General features: G+C 33.8%; 1 pseudogene; it reads left to right on the plus strand.

The window, feature by feature from the left end:
* The first annotated feature begins 5,614 nt into the window (after nucleotides 1–5,614).
* Nucleotides 5,615–8,950, plus strand: LOC146929697 (uncharacterized; annotated as a pseudogene).
* Nucleotides 8,951–12,101: the final 3,151 nt, after the last annotated feature.

Here is a 12,101-nt window from a genome sequence, read left to right on the forward strand (position 1 = left end):
TTCTATTCAGATCTGGTTGGCTAAATCATCCAGGTTTTTCTATGAAACACCAGCCCAGAATCCGATTTGCCTAATACTTTCTATTGTGCTGCAGATGATTTAGCTACCATTTTTCCTCCACCAGCTTCCTTTTGACATTAAGCCAACCCCTTATTGCTTGCATTAACTTGCAATATATTTTAAAAACCGGACCAAACTAACAACTTCAATTGGTTGAACTGGTAACCGATTGAACCGGTGACCAGCTAGTTTGCCGATTGGTTAGATCCCCAGTTGTATTGCTGTTTGATTGAACTGAATTGAATTAAAATAGGGATGAATCACGGTAGTTGAACCAAGGTAGGTTCGAACGGATTTTATTTTATGCGTCTTTTAATTTACTTGTCTTTTACTTTTTATTTATTTATCATCACTCATTTGATTCAACTGTGCTTAACTGATTCATCTTATTGAATTATGATTTGGAGGTTTAATTGGTTTGTTCTCTGGTCTGACTTTTACAACATTGTATTTTTTTGTCTCTCGACAAAGTGGAAAATACCACCTAAAACTCGCACACAATTGCAAGACAATATTGGTTGCGATCAAAGAAAAATATAGACGGAAAGTCATTGTGATAGAATCTGTGCTAAACTTTTGTCACGTGATGTGAGAAGGCAACAAAAACGAAAAATTGGTCTTCTCCCATACAAAATTGCTCACCACCACGTGAATTAACCAAAATACCTCCAACGTGAGTTAACTCACGTTTGGTATAACGAACGTGACTTAAACGTGAGTCAACTCACGTTGGTAACAATACATGCAAAATATGTATTGTTTGTTTACTATCATTGTGGTGCATCTGTTTGTTATATATTGATGATGGATCTTTAATAGGTAGTTCACTATGGCCTTATCACTTGGGGTTTTAAGAACATCATTCAAACCCCAGTTTCTCTAGATGATGAAGATTTTCTTGTACACCAAATAAATCAAACCAATCTTCTTCCAATAAATAGTACCTCTAATCAATTTTTTTTTGATTTGAAGAAGCTAAATTAGCCCACTCAAATTGACATCGGGGAGAATCGATCCTGAGACCTTGAGGAGGAGCACACTCCCAGATCTCAAGCCAATACCACCAAACCAACCCAAGTGGGTTAGTGATTGCTTCAATTCATGCAGCATCTATTTTAACTTGGATGTTATCAATCTTCCAAGTGATTGTTTCAGTTCACTATACACTTTTCAAGTACCCCAAAGTTCTCGATTCATTTTAGGATATCAAAGCATTTCTTCAAGATTAAAGAAGTTTATCCAACCAACAATAGTAACATTTAATCTAAAATCAAAACCATATAGAGCAAGAGAATAACACTTTTTTGCACTGTGAACATTGAAACTTAATTTAACTAGAGCAGCTTTCTTTCCCTTGCGCTTGGAACATTTCTTCAAATAATTTTGGAAACTTGAAAGAAAATTTAAAATTTATGAAACTAAATGGTGTGAATTTGAACCCTTGTGCAATACCAACATGTGGAGCAAATAACAATGACAACAAATAATCAAACAATCCAAGCAACAATATATAACCAAGAACAAAACTAGCAACCTAATTTTATAGGAAATCAGAATCAAATCAAAGAACAAAGATACATAGAGTAAAGGAAAAAACTCATCAAGAGATTATTTATCCACTTCAGTCTAAATTGACCTACGTCTAGGGGAGAGAACTACTCTCCAATTCACTATCATTAAGTCATGATAAGAGATACAAAGAAGTTACACAAATTAGCTTCAATAATCATACTTACTCTAAAAGCTTATTAGGTCAAGCAAATGCTTAACCCTAATAGCTTTGTTAGATTCCCTCCCAAGCACTAAACTTAGGTGTGTGTTGCAAGCTTTTGGTACCTCATTAAATGCTTTTTTCAAATTTTCAAATTTGAATTTCCTCTTACATGTAAGCCACAAAGTCTAGATTAAGGATTGTGACAAAACATACAGAAACCCACTGGACTAAGGATTGTGACAAAACACCAAGTCGTAAGGGAGTGGGCAATCCTAAGGACAGTGATGATACACCTAGAAGTAAGGTAATTAGCAAGCGGATGGACAATGAAAAAACACCAAAGAGCAAGTGAGTTGGCAAGAGGACAACTGATAGCGTGGGCTCTGAATTTGGCAAACCTGAAGTCGGTGAAGGGTCAATCAACAAACCTATGCCAGTGTTGAAGCGCATCAAGACTGAGAAAGTTTAAAAATCCCATGTCAGTTGATTATGTCTATGTTTTTTCTTTTTGTTTGTCTGCCTTGCATCTAATTGAGTACTGTTGATTCAGCCATGGTTTAAGAAGTAGTGTCTACCTATGCTATTTGTGTATCGTGGATTGGAGCTCCTCCTTTAATTTTATGTTAAATTTCCCTTGATGTACTTTAATTTTCTGGAATCATATTGAATTAGCAGTACTTCATATTCTAAGTTTTTTTTTTTGGGAACCAAAACCGCGATTTAGACATCAAGAATAAATGTTATTAAAAAGTGCAACTATCTTATATTGAACTTATTTGATCCATAATTGGTTTGGTTACACGTGATTTAAAGACCTGTAGGTTTATTGGTATCGATTTTAGCATGTTTTTAGAATAGTTTGTTATTAGTAAAGTGCACATGCCCAGCGTAATAGCTTTTGCCAAAATGGAGTTTGATATAATTTGTTTGGAACCAATACCGTAATTTAGATATGGTATTGTCAATTAATTCTCCTCTCTTAAATTGATTTGATGCTTTTCAAATTTAATTAAATTGAATATATATTGGTGCAAGCATATACTGTTTCCCTTTCTTCCCTGAGTTTCAAAAATAGAAAAGGACTTGAAATTGATTATGCCATTGCTGTCTATCGAGAATCTATATCTAAAGGATATAAGTAAATTTTTGCTTCTTTTTGGTCTACTGGTGTACTAAACTGACCTTCATACAAGGTTCTGTTTTTATAGTTAAACCTTCCTCTTTTTCTGAGTATTATGCTATTACTACCGCACAAACTTTGTACGTCATTATGGTGCTTAATGCGATGAGCAATGCTATATCTCTAGAAAAATAACATCAAGAATTCTTCAAGAATAAAGAGTAGCCAATCACAATGCACCATTTGCCACAATTCAAGGAGGTGTAGCTGAAAAATAGGAAGTGGACAAATAAATCATCCAATTAAAATTTGCCAACTGTGTCTTGAAAAATTCTTGAAGCTATTTTTCTTGAGAAGTATCATTTTCCTAATGCGATTCATGGGACACTCACCCTCAACAAAATAAAAGACTCTATATTAATTAATACCATAAATATGGAATATGTGCACACCCTGTAACGTTTGCAACTGAGCGTCCGACAACTTTGGTCAAAAAGCGTGTTGCGCTAAAATGGGTTTTACGATTAATGTTTTGTTCAGATGCGGCGGATATGATCACTTTATAATGTGATACTTATTTTATCGATTAGTGATGTCTAATCCTTGCTAACATAGATATACGGTCATAGTTGCTAATTAATGATGCCTCCATTAAATCAGTCTTCTCGCATGGCCAGCTATACGTTGCAGTCTCAAGAGTTATCTCGAGAAATGGTCTTATTATTCTGCTTACTGATGAGAATGGTGATTGCATCAACACCACTACAAATGTAGTCTAAAAAGAGATTTGCCAAAACGTGTAAAATTCGACATTGTATCAATGTAACACTAATATTGTGTTTGTGTTCTTCGATTATTTAGTTGCTAAATAGAAACGGTTTGCGTTTGCCTTCCAAAAATTTCAACGCTGTTTATGGCCCGTGCGGCAGCACGGGTAGAAGATCTAGTAATCATACTTACTCTAAAAGCTTATTAGGTCAAGCAAATGCTTAACCCTAATAGCTTTGTTAGATTCCCTCCCAAGCACTAAACTTAGGTGTGTGTTGCAAGCTTTTGGTACCTCATTAAATGCTTTTTTCAAATTTTCAAATTTGAATTTCCTCTTATATGCACATGTCATCACTAAAGTGACCTTTGTGTTGCCAAGTACTTAACTTATGATTCATTATTACTGCCATTTGTTTTCCCATGCATACATAAATAATGATCCTGGCTCTCTATATAGTAATTGAATCCTCTTGGGAGTTTGGCCAGCTGTGATCTAGATTGAATCCTCCGCTGGGACATAGTTGCAGCTAAATGTTTTTATCTTTTGATGAATATTATTAAGTTTAGTGTTTTTATCTTTTGATGAATATTATTAAGTTTAGTGCTTTTGATTATGTTTTAGTTCTTGCTTTTGATAATATCTCATATGTCTAATTTTGATTTTAATTTCCCTCCTCATAGAAACAGTTGCAACTCATGATAATGATGAGTACAGTATGGATGAAAAAAAATAACTTCAAAAAATTATTAAAAATCTAATATATCAAATGTGAATATCAATAGCTGCCGTTATGTAGTTATTATAATATGATGATTGATTTATAAATCATGTGTACTTTGTACTAATTCCCTCAACTCTAAATGCATTTGGTCTACAATGTAAATTAAGTTTATTTTTACTTTGATTTTGTTTGTTTAATTGTAAGGTTTCTAGCTAAAAATGATGTTTGGAGGTATTCTTGATGGTGCATTATCGGTGAATAAGGCAAATAGGAATACTCTGGTATAGTTGAATGCATCAACTACTATTGATCTAGCCAATGATTTAATATTTGAAGATTAATTTGATTGTTTTTGTCTTCTCATGCTTTTTCATGTTTTTTTAGATGAAAGTTTTTGTCTTCTCATGTTTTTTTAGAAAATTTCAACTTGCCTAGAAATCAAGCACAACATTTTTGGGTTGGCTTAACTGGATGAATATGTGGATCGTTAATTTTGTAAACGGAATCAAGATATATATGCTCCAAAAGAATGATTAATTATGATTGTTTTGTACCTAATTATTTTGAATTTAAATAATGGAAGGACTTTAGGTCTCTAATGTCAGGATTTTAACCCGAAATTCCTTCAAAAGGACAATATATATTTTGCGTATATAAATTGGTTCTGTGTCTCAATATTTAAGTTATCGTTATGGCAAGGACAAAACATGAATTAATTTGAGGGTTCATGGATATGCTACAAGACAGAATCAATATATAACTATGCAACCTGCTAATGCAATTGAAGCTGATTACTAACGGTCATAGCAGTATTTGGTATTGAAATAGGATGAATTATGTTGCTATTTTTAGTGAACTATAGCATTACTCTTTGATTTGTAGCTGGATTTTTTTTTTTTTTTTAAAAAGGAATTTGTAGCTGGTTATATGGTATACACAAGGTTCACAAGATTATATTTATAGTATGTCTGAAACTTTCGAGTCAAGTTTTACCTTTTTTTAGTGTGATATTGTATCTCTAATAATCTTATTTGTGTTTATTGATAGACCCGTACATCACATGGGTCAAAAATTACCTATTGCCTTTATTATAGTCGATAAGACCGTGCGACACATTTAATAAGTTGTTCCTTCATATATTTTCTTTCTAAAAAAAGAAGTTCTCCATTCTACTATTAATTCTTTGTATCTTTGACATTTTTGTGAGGATCTTACGCTAACAGAAAAAACATGATACTTCTAAATGGTGCATCACATTCAGATATTTTAGAAAGAAAATTGTTTTTTGATTGGGCCTTGGGTATTGATGATGGGACAATTGGCGAAAACAATGACGTTGATATATCACTTGATATTCCCTCTGATTTACTTATATCAAGTAATGACGGTTCCATTGCATCTATTGTTGAGAGCACTTATCCAAATATATTAGAAAGCATGAGTGATATAACTTATTTCCAAGATAAGGCCATATTAGCTCTAAAGAATTCAATTGTTGATCAAATAAACAATTACGTGTTGGATTTGATTCTAGGTGAAGCAAAAATTTATTTGAGTCATGATTCGCCGCTTTCACAAAACATGGATGGTGATGCGATTAAAAATTAGGATTATGCAATGATACAAGACTAATAATGACCAAAATGGGTAAATTTGTGCTCTAAGGAAATGTCATATCTGGAAGTAATATAGGCGTGAAAGTTTTTATACCAAGATTATTTATTAAACCTTATGACGTCAGGATTCCTTTTAAGTTTCAACGGACATTCTTTAAAGAATGTTGGGATATATTTGCTAAGTGATGTGTTTTCACATGGTTAATTATAAGTTGTAATTTCAAGAGTTACTTCTAGAGATGGATTGAAGATGTTTATAACAGATGAAGATGATCAAGATACCAATGTGACTTTAAATATCGTATATAGAGAAGTATTTCGTAACGTAGGATAGTTTGTGTTAGATATATGCTTTATAGGATAATTTTAATGTATTGTGTTTTAATGATGGCAACAAACTACATTCCTAATGTCACCATGATGCGACTAATTTATCATATTTTCCATCATATGAACTATGATCTACATTGATTCAATCTAATCAATTGACTTATTCATATAAAATATAGTAGATACTGTGTAACTTATTCACGTATGTGCACGGGTCAGTGATCTAGATTGAATCCTCAGAGGAGTTTGGTCATGTGGGATATCTCTTCTTTTAATTTGCCAAGTGTTATGTTTTCACAAGATCACACATTTATGTTCCAATTTCGAGAGTTACTTCTAGAAATGGGTTGAAGATATTTATTACCGATGAAGATTGTGAAGATACCAACGTGACTTCTAATGTCGTATATAGAGAAGTATTTCATAATGTCGTATAGTTTGTGTTGAATATATGATCAACATTTTTATATTGATGTATTGTAACTAATAGCAACTAACGACATACCTAATGTAACCATGATGCGATTAATATAAAGTATTTCACATCATATGAACTATCAAGTACATTGTTAAAGCGTAAAAAATTGACTTATTCATATTAACATAGTATAGAATATGTAACTTATTTGCGTATGATTTAGCTGGTAGGACCCGTGCGGAGCACGGGTTGATGGTCTAGTAAACCCTAATTTCTGCCCCTTGTATTCCTTCTATCAAACCACAAGAAAACCTCTCAAGAAGACAAGAGAGAAAACTTAAATCCTTACTCTTATGAAATCTCTCTACCCAAGGTTTTAGAATGTGTTTATTAACCCTAGTTTCTCACCCAAGGTTTTAGAATGTGTTTATTCAAGACTTAAATCAGCCCAATAACTCTATTCTCCTCGCACCTTGGTAAGATAGACACTGATAAGGCTGCCCGTTTATAGAACTACTGAGAGGGAGAGTGTGTTATGTACTTCTAAGATTTAGGAAAAACCTTTAGGAACACTGGCCACCATACATTTGGAAATTTAGGAACGCAAACTTAAGTCTATGTTTCAATTACCCCTGAGGGAGTAAGACCGCACACGTAAGGATCACCGTGTGACCAATAGGTGCAACTCAACATGTGGAGGGATAGACCGAAATCAACCGAGAGAGTACGACCCCGCATGTAAGGATCTCCATGCGACCAGTAGGTGTAACTTGACAAATCGATATGGTTACCACGTCCCGACGAACTCATTACTTGGTAAACGATTTGGTACACTTGCCTAATCCGCACATCAAGTTTTTAGCGCTGTTGCCGGAGATTGTTGATATTTTTAATTAAGCAATTTAAATTACTTATTTTTATCTATCTTTTTTTTTAGTCATTTATTTTTATGTCATTTAAATTTCAGTCATTTATTTTTTTCGTACTTTATTTTTCTGTTTTCAAAAATACTAAAAAGATTCAAAAATACCAAAAGTATTATTTCAATTGACTATGTCCTACTAAAAACTTTGTGTAGCTTGTTTTATGCATAATACCAACATATGTATTCTACAATTTGATCCAAAGATAGGCAAAACTGAAAAAACACTTCAGAAAGCAGCCCGACTTGCAAGGGAAAGGACAGAGCAACAGGAAGCAATCCCAACTCCAAACTCTTCATCAAACAAGTCAGAAATGGGAGAAGAATGCCGCATTACCCTAGGAGACTATGGGAGACTTAACAACTTGGACGAAGTATCATTTGGTTTCCAACCAACAAACCCGGTGGTGTTTGACATCAAGTACAATGTTATGATGAATTTGAAATCTAACCCATTTTTAAGTAAGGAGACGAATGATTGCAATGCTCATTTGAAACACTTTGTCGATGCCTGCAGCACAATCAACCCAGTTGCGGTGTCATAATCAGACAAACGACCCAGGTTGTTTGGTTATTCTCTAACTAGACGAGCAAGGGATTGGTTGGATGCTTTACCAAGTGGTTCAATCGAGACTTGGGATCAGCTCAAGGGGGAGTTCTTAGACAGATATTTCCCCACTGCAAAATACTTGGCGCGGAAGAAGGAGATTTCCAGCTTCAAGCAACAAGAAGGAGAAGTCCTATATGATGCATGAGAAAGGTTCAAGCTACTGTTGAAGAGGTGTCCTGGTCACAAGTTGTCAGAAATGGATAACATGCAAGCCTTCACTACAGGACTAAAATCAGATACTCGGATGTTACTGGATGCTTCTGCAGGAGGAACAATGAAAATCAAGACAACTGATGAAGTACGAGAGCTGATTGACAACATGTATCTGAATGAATATCCAGGACACACTGAGGAAAAGGCAACTCCAAGGAAGAAAGGTATGATAGATCTAAACACTTAGGATGATTTGCTTGCTAGCAATAAACTTCTCAACGTACAACTAGTAACTATAGCAAAAAGGTTGGAAGTTCGAGAAGTTGCACATCTATCCGCAAAAACCAACTGTGACATCTGTGAGCAAGCTCATGAAAGTGGTGCATGCTTACCTGCAAGTTTGAGGTTTTCAGAAGAGCAGGTGAAATATATGGGAAATTATTCAAGGAAGCAACGAAATCCATACTCTAACTCTTACAATCCAGATTGGGCAGAACATCCAAACTTCTCTTACTGAAGCAACAATATTCTCCAACCACCACAGACAAAACGCCGCCCCTCCCCCCCAAGGAACTCAGCAACAACCACCAAGTCCATGTCTAGAAGAGATAATATCTCAAAATGTGAAGAATACTCAAGGGTAGATTGACAGGCTGGCTAAGGAGGTTGATGAAATGCAAAAGTGATATGAGGTTTGCATGAAGAACTTGGAAGTGCAGATGGGACAATTGTCTACCAACCTTGCTAATGCTACAAGAACAGGATTTTCTGGCACCACTCTAGATAATCGTAGGAATGAAACTTGCAAGATGATGGAAGTGGAAAAGAATGAAGAGAAAGAGAATGATCCTCTGATTACCGACAACAAAGTTTTAGAAGAATTCGAGCTATTAGTGAAGGAATTAAAAACTCTCAGGGATGTCTTACAAACCAGGAAAGTAAGCAGAAACCAATGTTGTAACGACCTTCTAGAATACAGATTCTCACCAGCGGGCAAACCACTTTGTGATAAGACGGTTGCTGTTACCCAAAAATTTAGCAAGGAATATGAAGACACATCCCCCAAGAAATAGGAAGACCCTGGCTGTTTCAGTGTGCCAGTTACTATCAAGGGATTCTATGTTGGAGAAGTAATGTGTGACCTCGGATCAATCGCAAATATGATGTCACTATCATTGTTTAATAATATTGGAGGAATGAAGTTGAAACCTTGCGAAGTTAGAATTGGACTTGCTGATGGTTCTCTCAAGAATGCTGAAGGTGTGATAGAGATTGTGGATATCAACATTGATGGATTTACATTCCCTATTGAGGTAGTAGTCATGGAAATGAAGGGCTTAGATAGAGCTCAAATGATCTTAGGGAGACCTTTTCTCGCCACTGCCCGGGCTATAATAAATGTGGATCAAGGGAAAATTATCATTAGATCAGGAGTAGACTATATAACCTACAAATTTCTGGACAATATTGTTTCCTTAAGCAAGAGGGAGTGCCAAAAGAAGTACCCAACCTGAAGGTTGAGGAGGAGGATGAAATCAAGGAGCCTGAAGGACACGGGCTCCCATGCACAAGTTAGACATATCCGTCAGGCTCGGGACGTTAAACATGCGCTGAATAGGAGACAACCTATTTTGTCAAGCTAATGACTCAAAAGAAGCACAGAATATGAGGCAATCTATTGACCGTCAGGATTCAGACGTTAAACAAGCGCTGAATGGGAGGCAACCCATTAATTTTTATTTTTTTTGCATTTTATTTTTGCTAAGCTGAGATGAGCTGAGATTATCAAGATTGTTAGCTTTAAACCCACTTGGGTTGGTCTATTGGTATTGGCTTGAGCTTGAGAGTGTACTCCTCCTCAAGGTCTCAGGTTCGATTCTCTCGTGCCAATTTAGGTGGGTTAATTTAGCTTCTTCAAAAAAAAAAAAACTATTGTTAGCTTTAATTTATTTTTGTTTTTTTTAAGAAAGCTTTTATTTTCTTTGTTGGCGTTTCATTAAATATAAGTAAAAATTATTGTGAATTTATTTTACTTATTGATTAAGTTTAATATATTAGTTTTTAAAATATATTTTATTTCTTCTTTATGTTTGGCCCCGTCGTAATAATTGTGGTAGATTCGCCGCTTTGCACGGGTATCATGCTAGAGCATTTGACATCTCTTGTAACCTATATATAAAGAGATGTTTTTAGAATAATTAGTAATGATATAATTTTAGTTGTTTTTCAACAAATTGAAAAAATATTATTTTCTTTGTAATTTTGGTTGCTACAACTATTTTTAATATAACTTCTTATTAAATTTAATATTATTTAATAATTTGACAAAAAAAATTGCCTCGTTAGTATTGAAAGTCCAGATCCGCCCATGTATATATTCATATCGTGTTTGTTACTTTTTTAAATATTTAAATTTATTTTTATCTATTTGTTATATTTATTTATATTGAAAATTAAGGACATTTTTGAAAAGAGAAAAAGCCAAACTAAAAGAGCTGAAATAAATTGTTTTCTTTATATATAATTATTTCTATGTTTTTGGTCAAAAGAGCGTCCAGTTAGTAAACACAAAGTCCTTCTTGCACCCATGCTCCTGCACTTTATCAACGTTCAACAACATTAGTTACGTGTGGAACACAATCTTGATTTTAGAGTCTTCAAAATTTGATTCATTATTTTTTAACAGCAAAGACGAAAGTTCAGTCAAGTGAGTGAGATTCTAGATGCATGTTTAATTAACATCAAACGTGTTTTACGAGACTTGGGTTTAGTCAACAAATGATCTTTTGACACCCATAAATCTACTCCCTTCGGTCACATTTATAAGAAAAAACAATTTTTTAGATTTATTAAATAATTAATGCATCCAGTCACATTTATATGTTAGATACATTAGTTATTCAATATATCTAAAAAGTTATTGTTTTGCTTAAAAATGTGACCGGAGGGAGTATTTATATTATGCAAGAGGGATATAATAAATGTGATAGATTGCTGATACGATAAAGAAAAACAAAGACAATTTTTTTTAAGAAAAAATAGAGACAAAAATTAGATGTTGAATGTGCGTTAAAAGAGAGACAATATTTTTATTGTGATTACCATTGGAAATTGATTAAAATTGTTTAGATGCAATTTGGCAGATTGAAAATGCTTTGAGAGTTCAATAAAAATAAAGGAATGCTAGCAACACTTTAAAACATTTATTCTTTTATTTGATGAAATTAATATATGTCTAACCACTTTACGCTAAGCCAATTAAAAAGTAAATATCAAAGAGAATGTTTAAAAGAGATTGTTGCTATCACTCATCATAAAAATATTGGAAATACTGACAACATACCAGCTGGCTACCTACCACCATTTCAACTACTACGTACTTCTGACGAAAATTTGCTTGAAATTTCGAAGGATTACATGTTATCTAGTACTCTTGTCACGAAAAATATTACAAAACTGCGTTGGATCCTTAAATACTTGAACATAACATATATAATTTGATATTATATATATATATATATATATATATATATATATATATATATATGTATGTATGTATCAAGTGAGAGGGATTTTAAAATGAGAGGTGAGAGGGCCAAATATTAGCCATAGGATCAAAATCAATGGCTGTGATCTAATTTTTGCTAAACATGGTCACACACTTTGTT

This window comes from Medicago sativa, chromosome 4 (assembly GCF_051527215.1).
Source record: "Medicago sativa cultivar Bolivia chromosome 4, Bolivia_mono, whole genome shotgun sequence".
In the NCBI taxonomy this organism is placed as follows: domain Eukaryota; kingdom Viridiplantae; phylum Streptophyta; class Magnoliopsida; order Fabales; family Fabaceae; genus Medicago; species Medicago sativa.